A 10566-nucleotide genomic window follows, 5' to 3' on the forward strand; every position below is an offset into this window, starting at 1 on the left:
CTGCTGAGCCCCCCAAACCCCATCCCTATAACCCACTACCCACAACTGTACACCATTACCATAGCACTTATGGGTGTAGGGGGGCACCTAGAAGTGGGTACAGTGCATTTGTGGTGGGTTTTGGAGGGCTCGCTGTTTCCTCCACAAGCGTAACAGGTAGGGAGGGGGATGGGCCTGGGTCCGCCTGCCCGAAGTGTGCTGTACCCACTAAAACTGCTCCAGGGACCTGCATACTGCTGTCATGGACCTGAGTATGACATCTGAGGCTGGCATAGAGGCAGGCAAAAAATATTTTGAAAGATGTTTTTTGAGGGTGGGAGGGGGTTAGTGACCACTGGGGGAGTAAGGGGAAGTCATCCCCGATTCTCTCCGGTGGTCATCTGGTCATTTCAGCCATCTTTTTGTGCCTTGGTTGTAAGAAAAACAGGACCAGGTAAAGTCGTCCAAGTGCTCGTCAGGGACACCCTTTTTTTCCATTATGGGTCGAGGACGTCCATGTGTTAGGCACGCCCAAGTCCTGCCTTCGCTACGCCTCCGATATGCCCCCTTGATCTTTGGCCATCCCTGCAACAGAAAGCAGTTGGGGATGCCCAAAATCGAGTTTCGATTATACTGATTTGGACGACCCTGTGAGAAGGACGCCCATCTTCCGATTTGTGTCGAAAGATGGGCGTCCTTCTCTTTCGAAAATGAGCCCGATAGGTTTCTTAGCATTTTTAAAGAGTTTTTTAAAGGCTAATTGGCAGCGATTTTAGCATTACATATGTTTTTCTAAGCATAGTGGTGAGTCCACTATCAAGTGATATTTATGTTTTGAACTTTGTAGATTTTTTGTCGCTTTTGATTTTATAGCTGTTTGTTTAATTGATTTTTTTGATGCATTTAATTTTGATTTGGTTTTGTAGTTTTATTAAAGTACTTCTGAAGCTGCCTTTAGTGACTTTTAGTAACCATTGTTATAAGAATTGTGACCTTTGATTCCATTTTAAAGTATAAATAGTGATTGTTGAATCCAATATGGCTGTCTACATGCTGGAGATGTTACAGCAATGTCTTTGCTGAACTTTATGCTACTCTGTAAGCACCTGGCTTTCTTATGTAGTTTATAAGCTTAGGAGAAAGATTTTCTGTCTCATTGATCATGCTCCCTTTTTCAGGTACAGAGCAAGCATAGATGGATAATAGAGGACATATTTTAATTTTAATCCCTATTAGGTATGTGCTTATTTTTTAGATCCCTTTTTCTGCGTTTTTCCTGTCTGCAACCAATACATATTCATGATATGAGGTTCCATTCTTGTGGTTGTATAACACGTACAGGGCTAGATTCTATATATGGTGCCCTGAATCTAGACGCGTCCAATGGAGACCCTTAGGCATATTCTATTAGACATGCCTCTATCTATAACCACGTGCATAGATGTGATTGATAGGCTTGCACTCCTCCCATCACTTTTTGGCTGCACACATGAGAATTTACACACACTGCTCTACAGAATACAAGTAGCAAAACGCACACATAAATTCCACTTAGCTCCAATTAGTGATGATAAATGGTCATTATCAACAACTTATCATTACTAAGGGGCTTGTTAAACAATTAAGGCACGTGCTTAGATTAGGCACATGCAGAAATCTACGTGTGCGCCTCAATGTGCCATACATAGAATCCTGGGGATGGTGTGTACTTTCTGTACTTACACGTTTCTTATTTGTTTCTGTTTCATATAAAAGCATGTTGCACTGACCTATTCTCAATTACTCTGTTCCTGATTGCATGCTTCTGTACTTGTATTTTTTTTATATATGATAAATAAGTATTTTCTTGTTTTTAGTTTGACTGATTTATATGTATTTTGTATGTTTTTTATTTATTTATTTATAACACTTATACCCCGCACTTTCCCACTTATTAGCAGGTTCAATGCGGCTTACATAGAGGGGCATAATCGAACGCGAACACCCATCTCCATGAGTGTCTATGTCCAAGAACGGGTACGTGAAGGGGTGGGACAGACCGTATTTTTGAAAAAAATGGGCGTCCATCTTCCGCTTCGAAAATACGGTTTGTATGGACCAAAATGCCATGGATTTTGTCGTTTCCGAGCTGGGCGTTCGTTTTTTTTTAGCGAGAATGGAAACTAAAAACGCCCAGCTCAAAAACGTCCCAATCCAAGCCATTTGGTCGTGGGAGGGGCCAGGATTCGTAGTACACTCGCCCCCTTGACATGCCAGGACACCAACTGGACAACCTAGAGGTCAGTGCGGTGGATTTCAGACAACGCTCCCACATGCATAGGTCCCTTACCACGGGTGCTGAGCCCCCAACCCCCTCCCCCAAAACCCACTACCCACAAATGTACAACACTACCATAGCTCTTAGGGGTGAAGGGGGCACCTACATGTGGGTACAGTGGGTTTTGGAGGCCTCCCATTTACCAGCACAAGTGTTACAGGTAGGGGGGATGGGCCTGGGTCCGCCTGCCTGAAGTGCACTGTGGTACCCACTAAAAGTGCTCCGGGACCTGCATACACGCAGGCCTCTAGGACTTGTTGCTGCTGTATAATCTTGGCACACCAGTTGACACAATGTCTCCAAAAACGTCTTTTATTGGAATAAGCACGTTTACTCACAGTTAACTGCAGATCAGAGGTTGTGCCCCACTGGCAAAGAGTCTCCCTGGTACTGAGATTAGCAGTAGGTGAGAGCTGGCAGAATGGTGTACAATGCCCTCTTTCAGCAACATTCAAGGTAAGAACTAAGTTCTGTAATGTGGCAAACACATGAAAGGGATCTAAAACAGGGCCGTGCCAACACGGTAAGCGAGGTAAGCATGGCAGGAGGGCACCATCCTCTGGGGGGCGCCCCGCCGCACCATGCGTACCTCGCCCTCTTCTCCCCAGATCCTTTTCCCCCGCCCCGACGTGTCTACTAGTCTTCCCTTCGCTGTGTTCCGCCTTCTTCTGATGTCAGAAATGATGTCAGAAGAAGGCAGGACACTTAGCAAAGGGAAGAAGACTAGTAGACACGTCGGGGCGGGGGAGCGCCGCCTCCTTCTCACTGACGCTACGCTGCCGCCGGACAGAGGTAAATTTAAACAAAAAGGAAAAGGATCTGGGGAGAAGAGGGCGAGCAGTGTAGCGATCATTTTTTGGGGGGGAGCGGTGCGGTGCCAATGGGGGGGGGGGCGCCGGATGCACCAACTGCAGGGGGGCGCCAGAGACCCTAGGCATGGCCCTGATCTAAAATTGTCTTACAAAAATGGCCACTACCTCATGGACTACCGGAAACAAAACAGGGCACACTCTGACCCAGTAAGCAGAGAGAAAAGCACCATGGGAGTAGAGCCTACCAACTACCAACATCATGAGCATGTAACACAAGCTAGTGGTATCACGGAGCCCAATACCCTACACCCACCACAATGCATTGTTGATGTGACTCTGCAGTGCCCTTAACAGAAAAGGTGTCACACTCACCCGAGACCCACATCACAGGGAAAGGCTGTCAGAGGATAGAACACATTCTGCTGTCATGGAGGTGGGTACGGCATTTGAGGCTGGCATACAGGCTGAGAAAAAAAGTTTGTAAAGTGGGTTTTTTTTGGTGGGAGGGGGTTAGTGACCACTGGGGGAGTCAGGGGAGGTGATCCCAGATTCCCTCCAGTGGTCATCTGGTCAGTTGGGGCACTTTTTTGGGACTTGGACCTGAAAAAAAAAGGGTCCAAATAAAGCGGACCAAATTCTCGTTAAAAACGCCCTTCTTGTTTCGATTATCAGCTAAAGATGCCCATCTCTCCTCGGCCGATAACCACGCTCCAGCCCCGCCTTCACCATGCCTCCGACACACCCCCATCAACTTTGTTCGTTCCTGCGACGGAGTGCAGTTGAAGACGACCAAAATCGGCTTTCGATTATACCGATTTGTTCACCCACGGGAGAAAGACGCCCGTCTCCCGATTTGGGTCGAAATATGGGCGTCTTTCTCTTTCGAAAATAAGCTGGATAATATAATAGTTTTACAAAATAAACATAGATTGAATACAATTGTCATATAGTGGCCTAGTGGTTAGGGTGGTGGACTTTGGAACTGAGGAACTGAGTTCGATTCCTGGTACAGGCAGCTCCTTGTGACTCTGGGCAAGTCACTTAACCCTCCATTGCCTGCCGCATTGAGCCTGCCATGAGTGGGAAAGTGTGGGGATAGTGAAAAGAGATAGTCACTTTGATGTGGGTGAATGAGATGGGTGAGGTAGGAGAATAATCGAGGTAGGGAGTGGAAGGAGGGTGAGTATTGGGTAGCTTATTGTGAGCAAGGCAAAATAGTAAGGGATTGGAAGAGGGATGAATTTAGAGAGGATTGAGTAGGAGAGCATATTCCAGGTTCTGTCTTTATAGTCTAATCCGGGTAGGATTTCTAGTTTAAGTCAGGTCATTTTGTGTAGGCTTGCTTGAAGAGGTGTTTTTATATATTACTTTTAATTTACACTGGATTTTATGCATCTTGTAGTGTTACCTCTGAAGCAGCCTTCAGGCGAAGCATGGCCACATCGGGTTGTTCTATAATAAAGTATTGTTGTTTGACCTCCATCTGTGATCCATTCTGAGACGATTTTGGTGTTTGTTTTAAATTTGATTTTATGTGTTTATATTGTATATAATATTGTACACTGCCTAGAAAGGTAGATTGTGGGGTATAGAAATTTATGAAATAAATAAATGGGAAACGCTGCTTGCCGGGGTTAGAGAGAGGCAGACAAGGATGGGAAATGCTGGATGGTGTGGTGGGCAGAGAGAGACAAGAGAGGAGATGCAGGATGCTGAGGAGAGAGAGAAACAAGAGAGGAGATGCTGGATGGAAGGAAGGGGGGAGTGAGACACACACAGAGGAGATGCAGGATGGTGGGGGGGGGGGAGGAATATACAAAGAGGAGCTGCTGGATGCCAGGTGGTAGAGAGAGAGAGAGAGAAGTTGGGTGGCGAGGGAGAGAGGAAAGAGTTAGTAAAAGATTCAATAAGGGAAAGGAGAATGGGAGGGCCAACGTGAGGGAAAGACCGTGACATTTCTATCTATTTTTATCTATTCATTTATTTATTTGTTGTAATTACCCACTTCACCACTAGGGGGTTTACTACTACTACTACTACTACTACTTAGCATTTCTATAGCGCTGCCAGGGTTACGCAGCGCTGTACAAGTTTAAACATGGGGAAGGACAGTCCCTGCTCAAGAGAGCTTACAATCTAAAGGTAAAAACTATGTAGTCAGTGTAGGTATCAGGAATGGGAAGGTGGTTAGGCGCCAAAAGCAAGGGAGAAGAGATGGGCCTTGAGTAAGGACTTGAAAATGGGCAGGGAGGGCGCATGGTGTATGGGCTCAGGAAGTCTGTTCCAGGCATAAGGTGATGCGAGGCAGAAGGGGCGGAGTCTGGAGTTAGTGGTGGTGGAGAAGGGTACAGAAAGGAGTGATTTGTCCTGACAGCGGAGGTGGATGTGGTTGCACTAGGGGGTTTACAGTGACTTGTCCAAGACCTCAAGGGGTGGCAGTGGGATTTGAACCCTGGCTTCCCTGGTTTTCAGACTGCTGCTTTAAGCATTAGGTACTGCTAATACAGATAGAACATATTGCAAACGTGACTGGTAACTCAACAGTAAACTAAAGGCCAGCAGATCTGAAGCCTGGTGGCCATTTGGCAACCTACCAAAAATAATTGATAGGTTATGGTTTGCCATTAACCATAGGATTTCCAGGATTTTTGTTACAGTGCTTCTGACCACCACTGCTCAGGTGGCCAACTGGAAGATGGAGGACTGTGGTGCTAGTTATCTAGATTGTAAGCTCTTTGAGCAGGGACTGTCTCTTTTTGTGTATGGTGTACAGCGCTGCGTATGCCTTGTAGCGCTATAGAAATGATAAGTAGTAGTAAGTCTAACTAGGAGCTAAAAGTCTTAAAGCACCTGCATATCTTTCCAAAATACCGCACATATTGTTTTATTTAATATACTGAATTGCTTTGGTGCATTATTTTGATTTTTTAGTATATAAGTTCTGGAGTGAATTCAGTTCGCATATTACCATCAGTAACAGAGGTAGTGGGGGGAAGACAGCAGGTGAAGCTGCAACAGAGGCACAGTGAGCGAGTCCTTCCTTACTGTGTTCAAAAGTGCCCCAGTCCCTTTCCTGCAGACACAGGTATTGCCCCCACCCCAAGGATTTTAATTTGCTCTGCCCTATACCCCACCCTAGTCGTGTGTCCATTTTAGCCTCCCCAAACAGCTGAGTCACTGTCTATGATACACCAGTTTTTATTTTAATTTCTAGGAGACATTTCTTTCTTCTTTAATTAGGGGGAAGTTAACAATGTAGGCTAAATAAAGCAAGGTTATTTTACTGTTAACCCGGGTTTTTGGTCTGGCTACATAAACTGGTACCTGTGCTAACATAACCCGCCTTAATAATAGTAGCCCGCGTTGATAACTTCCCCTCCCCCTCCCCTCCCGGGAAGTCCTTCCTAGCCCGGCCCCGAGATCATCGGAAAATAATACACAGAGCTTTTCTCTTCAAATTTAAACACCTTAGATTTTGTATAAAGCCGTCTACACAAAATGCAGGTGGAGATGAAGTGCCTGCAAGCAAAAAAAAAAAAATCAAAATTAAAGAAAGCGAAGTTCAAGGGATATAAAAGTACTCAGGGGCTTTATCCCAGTGCGGACAAGTCTAAAAATTACCCCCCCCCCCCCCCCCCCCCCCTTGGCCCGGGATCATTTTTGCTATATCTATTTTCCAAATCTGATTGCATTAGCATTTTTCAACAACTAAATGCAAATAGACACTTACCCCAATCTTGGTTTTCTGCCGTTCTGCCCTCGTTGAACACCTGATCGCCTGAAGCAAGCAAATGCCGAAAAAGGTGGCTGCTGAGCTGAGCTGAGCCTTGGGCAATGCAACTTTTAACTCGTCATAAACTACAGATAACATGCGTGCATTTTCACAAGATCAACAGCAACAAAACGGACAGGTCGTTGCAACATGTATCCGAATTAAAGGTGACTTTTTTGAGCAGAAAAATAATACAAAGAAATCTTGAAAACTAAAGTTCAAAAGTGGAATCATGGCTAGTCTAAACTTGCAGGGAGGAGAGGTCAGAAAAAAATGTCAGTTACGCAGCTAGCACAGAAATTTTGCTTGCAGGGAAAACCCAGAAAATAGCATTAACAGATTTTTTTTTTTTTGCTTTATTTTTCTTTTTAGAGAAACGATGTCTTTTTCCCACCATTACCTTTCCAAAATGTATGAACTCTACTTTATATTAAGTCTATATACATACATGTTACTTTACAGACAGAACCTAGAAAATAATTTCTACTTGCTCTTGCCAAATGAAAAAAAAAATGCTTTTTGGTTTTCAGGAATCCAGAAGTGAGTTTTGGAAGGGGCAATGGATAGGGTAATGCCTGCCAAAATGAAAAATGAATCCCATACCTGTAATGCAGCACTGCGGCCCTTCATACTTCCTTTTCATGGGGCTGAAAGCAAAACATTTGCAAAGCTGACGAGTTCCTGAAATGCCACTTCACTACTTAGAGACCAAAACTACTCGAGGAAGAAGTGGCGTTAAAGCATAATTGTGTCAGAGAAGAAAAGAACTTCAGACTCGGGAAATCCGTCTACAACCCTCAGAATGTTCCCACTCCAGCTGCCCTGTAGCACAGATGTTGCTGATCTTCTACGGCGGTAATCCCCAGCTCCCAAAACAGATTCCAAGTGCTAATCTAGGAAGAGTCACTGGTTGCTATTAGATACACATTGGAAGAAAAGCAGAACGAAGTTTTGGGCAACTAGGAATTTGTGGCCTGGATAAAAGGAGTCCAAGAACATAAACTGCAATAACAAATAATGATAGATTAGATAACCCTAACAATCTAGCAATCAATACTTGTTGTAGAAAGGGAAAGAAACATTTCTTTTAGGCTTCAAGAAAAAATAGTCTGCAGTGTAGAACCGGCTTTATTATTATTTGTAGCATTTGTATCCCACATTTTCCCACCAATTTGCAGGCTCAATGCGGCTTACATTTGCCGTAATGGCGGATGCCATTGCCGGGTAATAGAATTGCAAAGGTTATTGCGTACGGTGCATACATACATGATAACATATATGGAATAGATCATAGTATATATATACCATGTGCGTACATACATGGTAGAGAAGAAGAATTATGGTATTGCATGAAGGTTTCAGAGTGATAAATTGCATTATAATCTACATTAGGTCATCGACTGTAGAGAGATCTTGTTTTACATAAGGTTTAGGGTGGTGGTGTCTGTCATGTGATATGATTTTGGTTTTGTATAGCTCGTGTGTAGTGTTATTATTTAGTATTTTAGATGGGTGTTTATGGTATGCCTTCTTGAAGAGATCTGTTTTCATTAGCCTTCGGAAGATGGTTAGGTCTTGCGTTGTTTTTATGGCCTTCGGTAGTGCGTTCCATAGCTGCGTGCAGATGTATGAGAAGCTGGTCGCGTATGTGGATTTATATTTTAGCCCTTTACAGTTAGGTTAGTGGAGATTGAGGTATGTGCGTGATGATCTGTTTACATTCCTCCTAGGCAAGTCTATGAGGTCTGACATATAGTTTGGGGCTTCTCCGTAAATGATTTTGTGGACCATGGTGCAAACCTTGAACGCAATTCGTTCTTTTAATGGGAGCCAGTGCAGTTTTTCTCTTAGGGGTTTGGCGCTTTCGTATTTCGTTTTTTGTGTTTTGAGCGGTTTGAAGCTTCTTAATGATTTGCTCTTTGCATCCGGCATAGATGGCATTACAGTAGTCTAGATGACTTAACACCATTGATTGTACTAGGTTGCGGAATACTTCCCTTGGGAAGAAAGGTTTTATTCCTTAGGTCATATTACAGCAGTTTGGGAACATTTTTGTTCTGCTGGGGCTGGAACATCAGCATATAAATCAGGGGTAGGCATCCTCGGTCCTGGAGGGCTGCAATCCAGTTTGGGTTTTGGGATTTCCCCAATGAATATGTATGAGGTCTATTTGCATACAATGAAGGCAGTGTATGCAAATAAATCTCATGCATATTCAATCGATGATATTAAAAAAAAACTGGGTTCACAATCTAAAGAGTGGTAATGACCAGCTCACATTTACAAGACATACATATCACATCTTTATTAAATTCACAACTTAACACACATTTCCTCACAATGTCTCAGCCCCAACTAGACTTCCCACTGGAGCAATCAACAACCGCAGTCCAAATACTCCATCATGCACAATTTCTTCCTGCTGTCCACGGCCTTACGCCCAAAAGGTTTAAATTCTAAAGTGGAATGGTGTCATTTTTTTTTCTGATGATGGGCGCTATAACTTTGTACTCTTTTATGATTGGTTGTTCTGATATATGGGCATCTGACGTCACCTTATATCTTTGAGCGCCATGTTTGAGCGAATGACTAGGGGAAGAGAGACGAGCTATAGAAGTGAAGTGAGGCGTTTGCATATAATGTTGTGCGATAGCTGCATTTAATAGCGTGATGGTATAATGATATTTTTTTGTTTAAAAACCCTTTAGTGCAGGGGCGTAGCCAGACAACAGATTTTGGGTGGGCCTAGGCAAGAAGTGGGTGGGCACAAAGTGTTCTCCCCCTCCCCCCCCCCCCCCCGCACCACCACCAAAAAAAAATATCTCAGCTGGCGAGAAAACGCTTCTTTCCACCTTGACAGTCTGCAGCAAGCATGCGCTGAAGACTGAGCGTGCGCAGGTGACAGTATCAAGGAGAGTAGTGTTTTCATTACCATCAGGGGGAGGTCTTCAGCTCAGGGTTCTGTTCTTGGTCCCCTCCTCTTTTCTATCTACACTTCTTCCCTTGGTTCATTAATCTCATCCCGTGGCTTTTCCTACCATCTCTATGCTGATGACTCCCAAATCTACCTTTCTACCCCTGATATCTCACCTTGCATCCAAACCAAAGTTTCAGCGTGCTTGTCTGACATTGCTGCCTGGATGTCTCAACGCCACCTGAAATTAAATATGACCAAAACCGAGCTTCTCATTTTCCCCCCCAAACCCACCTCCCCGCTCCCCCCGTTTTCTATTTCTGTTGATGGCTCTCTCATTCTCCCTGTCTCCTCAGCTCGAAACCTTGGGGTCATCTTTGACTCTTCTCTCTCCTTCTCTGCTCATATCCAGCAGACCGCCAAAACCTGTCGTTTCTTTCTTTACAACATCCGTAAAATCTGCCCCTTTCTTTCCGAGCACTCTACCAAAACCCTCATCCACACCCTTGTCACCTCTCGTTTAGACTACTGCAATCTGCTTCTTGCTGGCCTCCCACTTAGTCACCTCTCCCCTCTCCAGTCGGTTCAAAACTCTGCTGCCCGTCTCATCTTCCGCCAGGGTCGCTTTACTCATACTACCCCTCTCCTCAAGACCCTTCACTGGCTCCCTATCCGTTTTCGCATCCTGTTCAAACTTCTTCTACTAACCTATAAATGTATTCACTCTGCTGCTCCCCAGTATCTCTCCACACTCGTCCTTCCCTACACCCCT

At 44.5% G+C, this 10566-nt stretch overlaps 1 protein-coding gene across 4 annotated transcripts in view; it reads right to left on the reverse strand.

Moving 5' to 3' along the window:
• The window catches only part of LOC115472691 (FRAS1-related extracellular matrix protein 1-like), a 215467-nt gene extending 207771 nt beyond the window's left edge, over positions 1-7696 (reverse strand). For 3 of the 4 annotated variants that reach the window (XM_030207049.1, XM_030207047.1, XM_030207050.1), the window contains exon 1: positions 7484-7696. The gene's annotated coding sequence lies outside the window, so the exon portion shown is untranslated. Of the gene's footprint in view, positions 1-6838; positions 6992-7483 lie in introns of those variants that run through there. The other variant, XM_030207048.1, reaches the window with a different exon arrangement.
• Between the last annotated feature and the right edge of the window lie 2870 nt (positions 7697-10566).

The sequence above is a fragment of the Microcaecilia unicolor genome, chromosome 6, assembly GCF_901765095.1.
Source record: "Microcaecilia unicolor chromosome 6, aMicUni1.1, whole genome shotgun sequence".
NCBI lineage: Eukaryota > Metazoa > Chordata > Amphibia > Gymnophiona > Siphonopidae > Microcaecilia > Microcaecilia unicolor.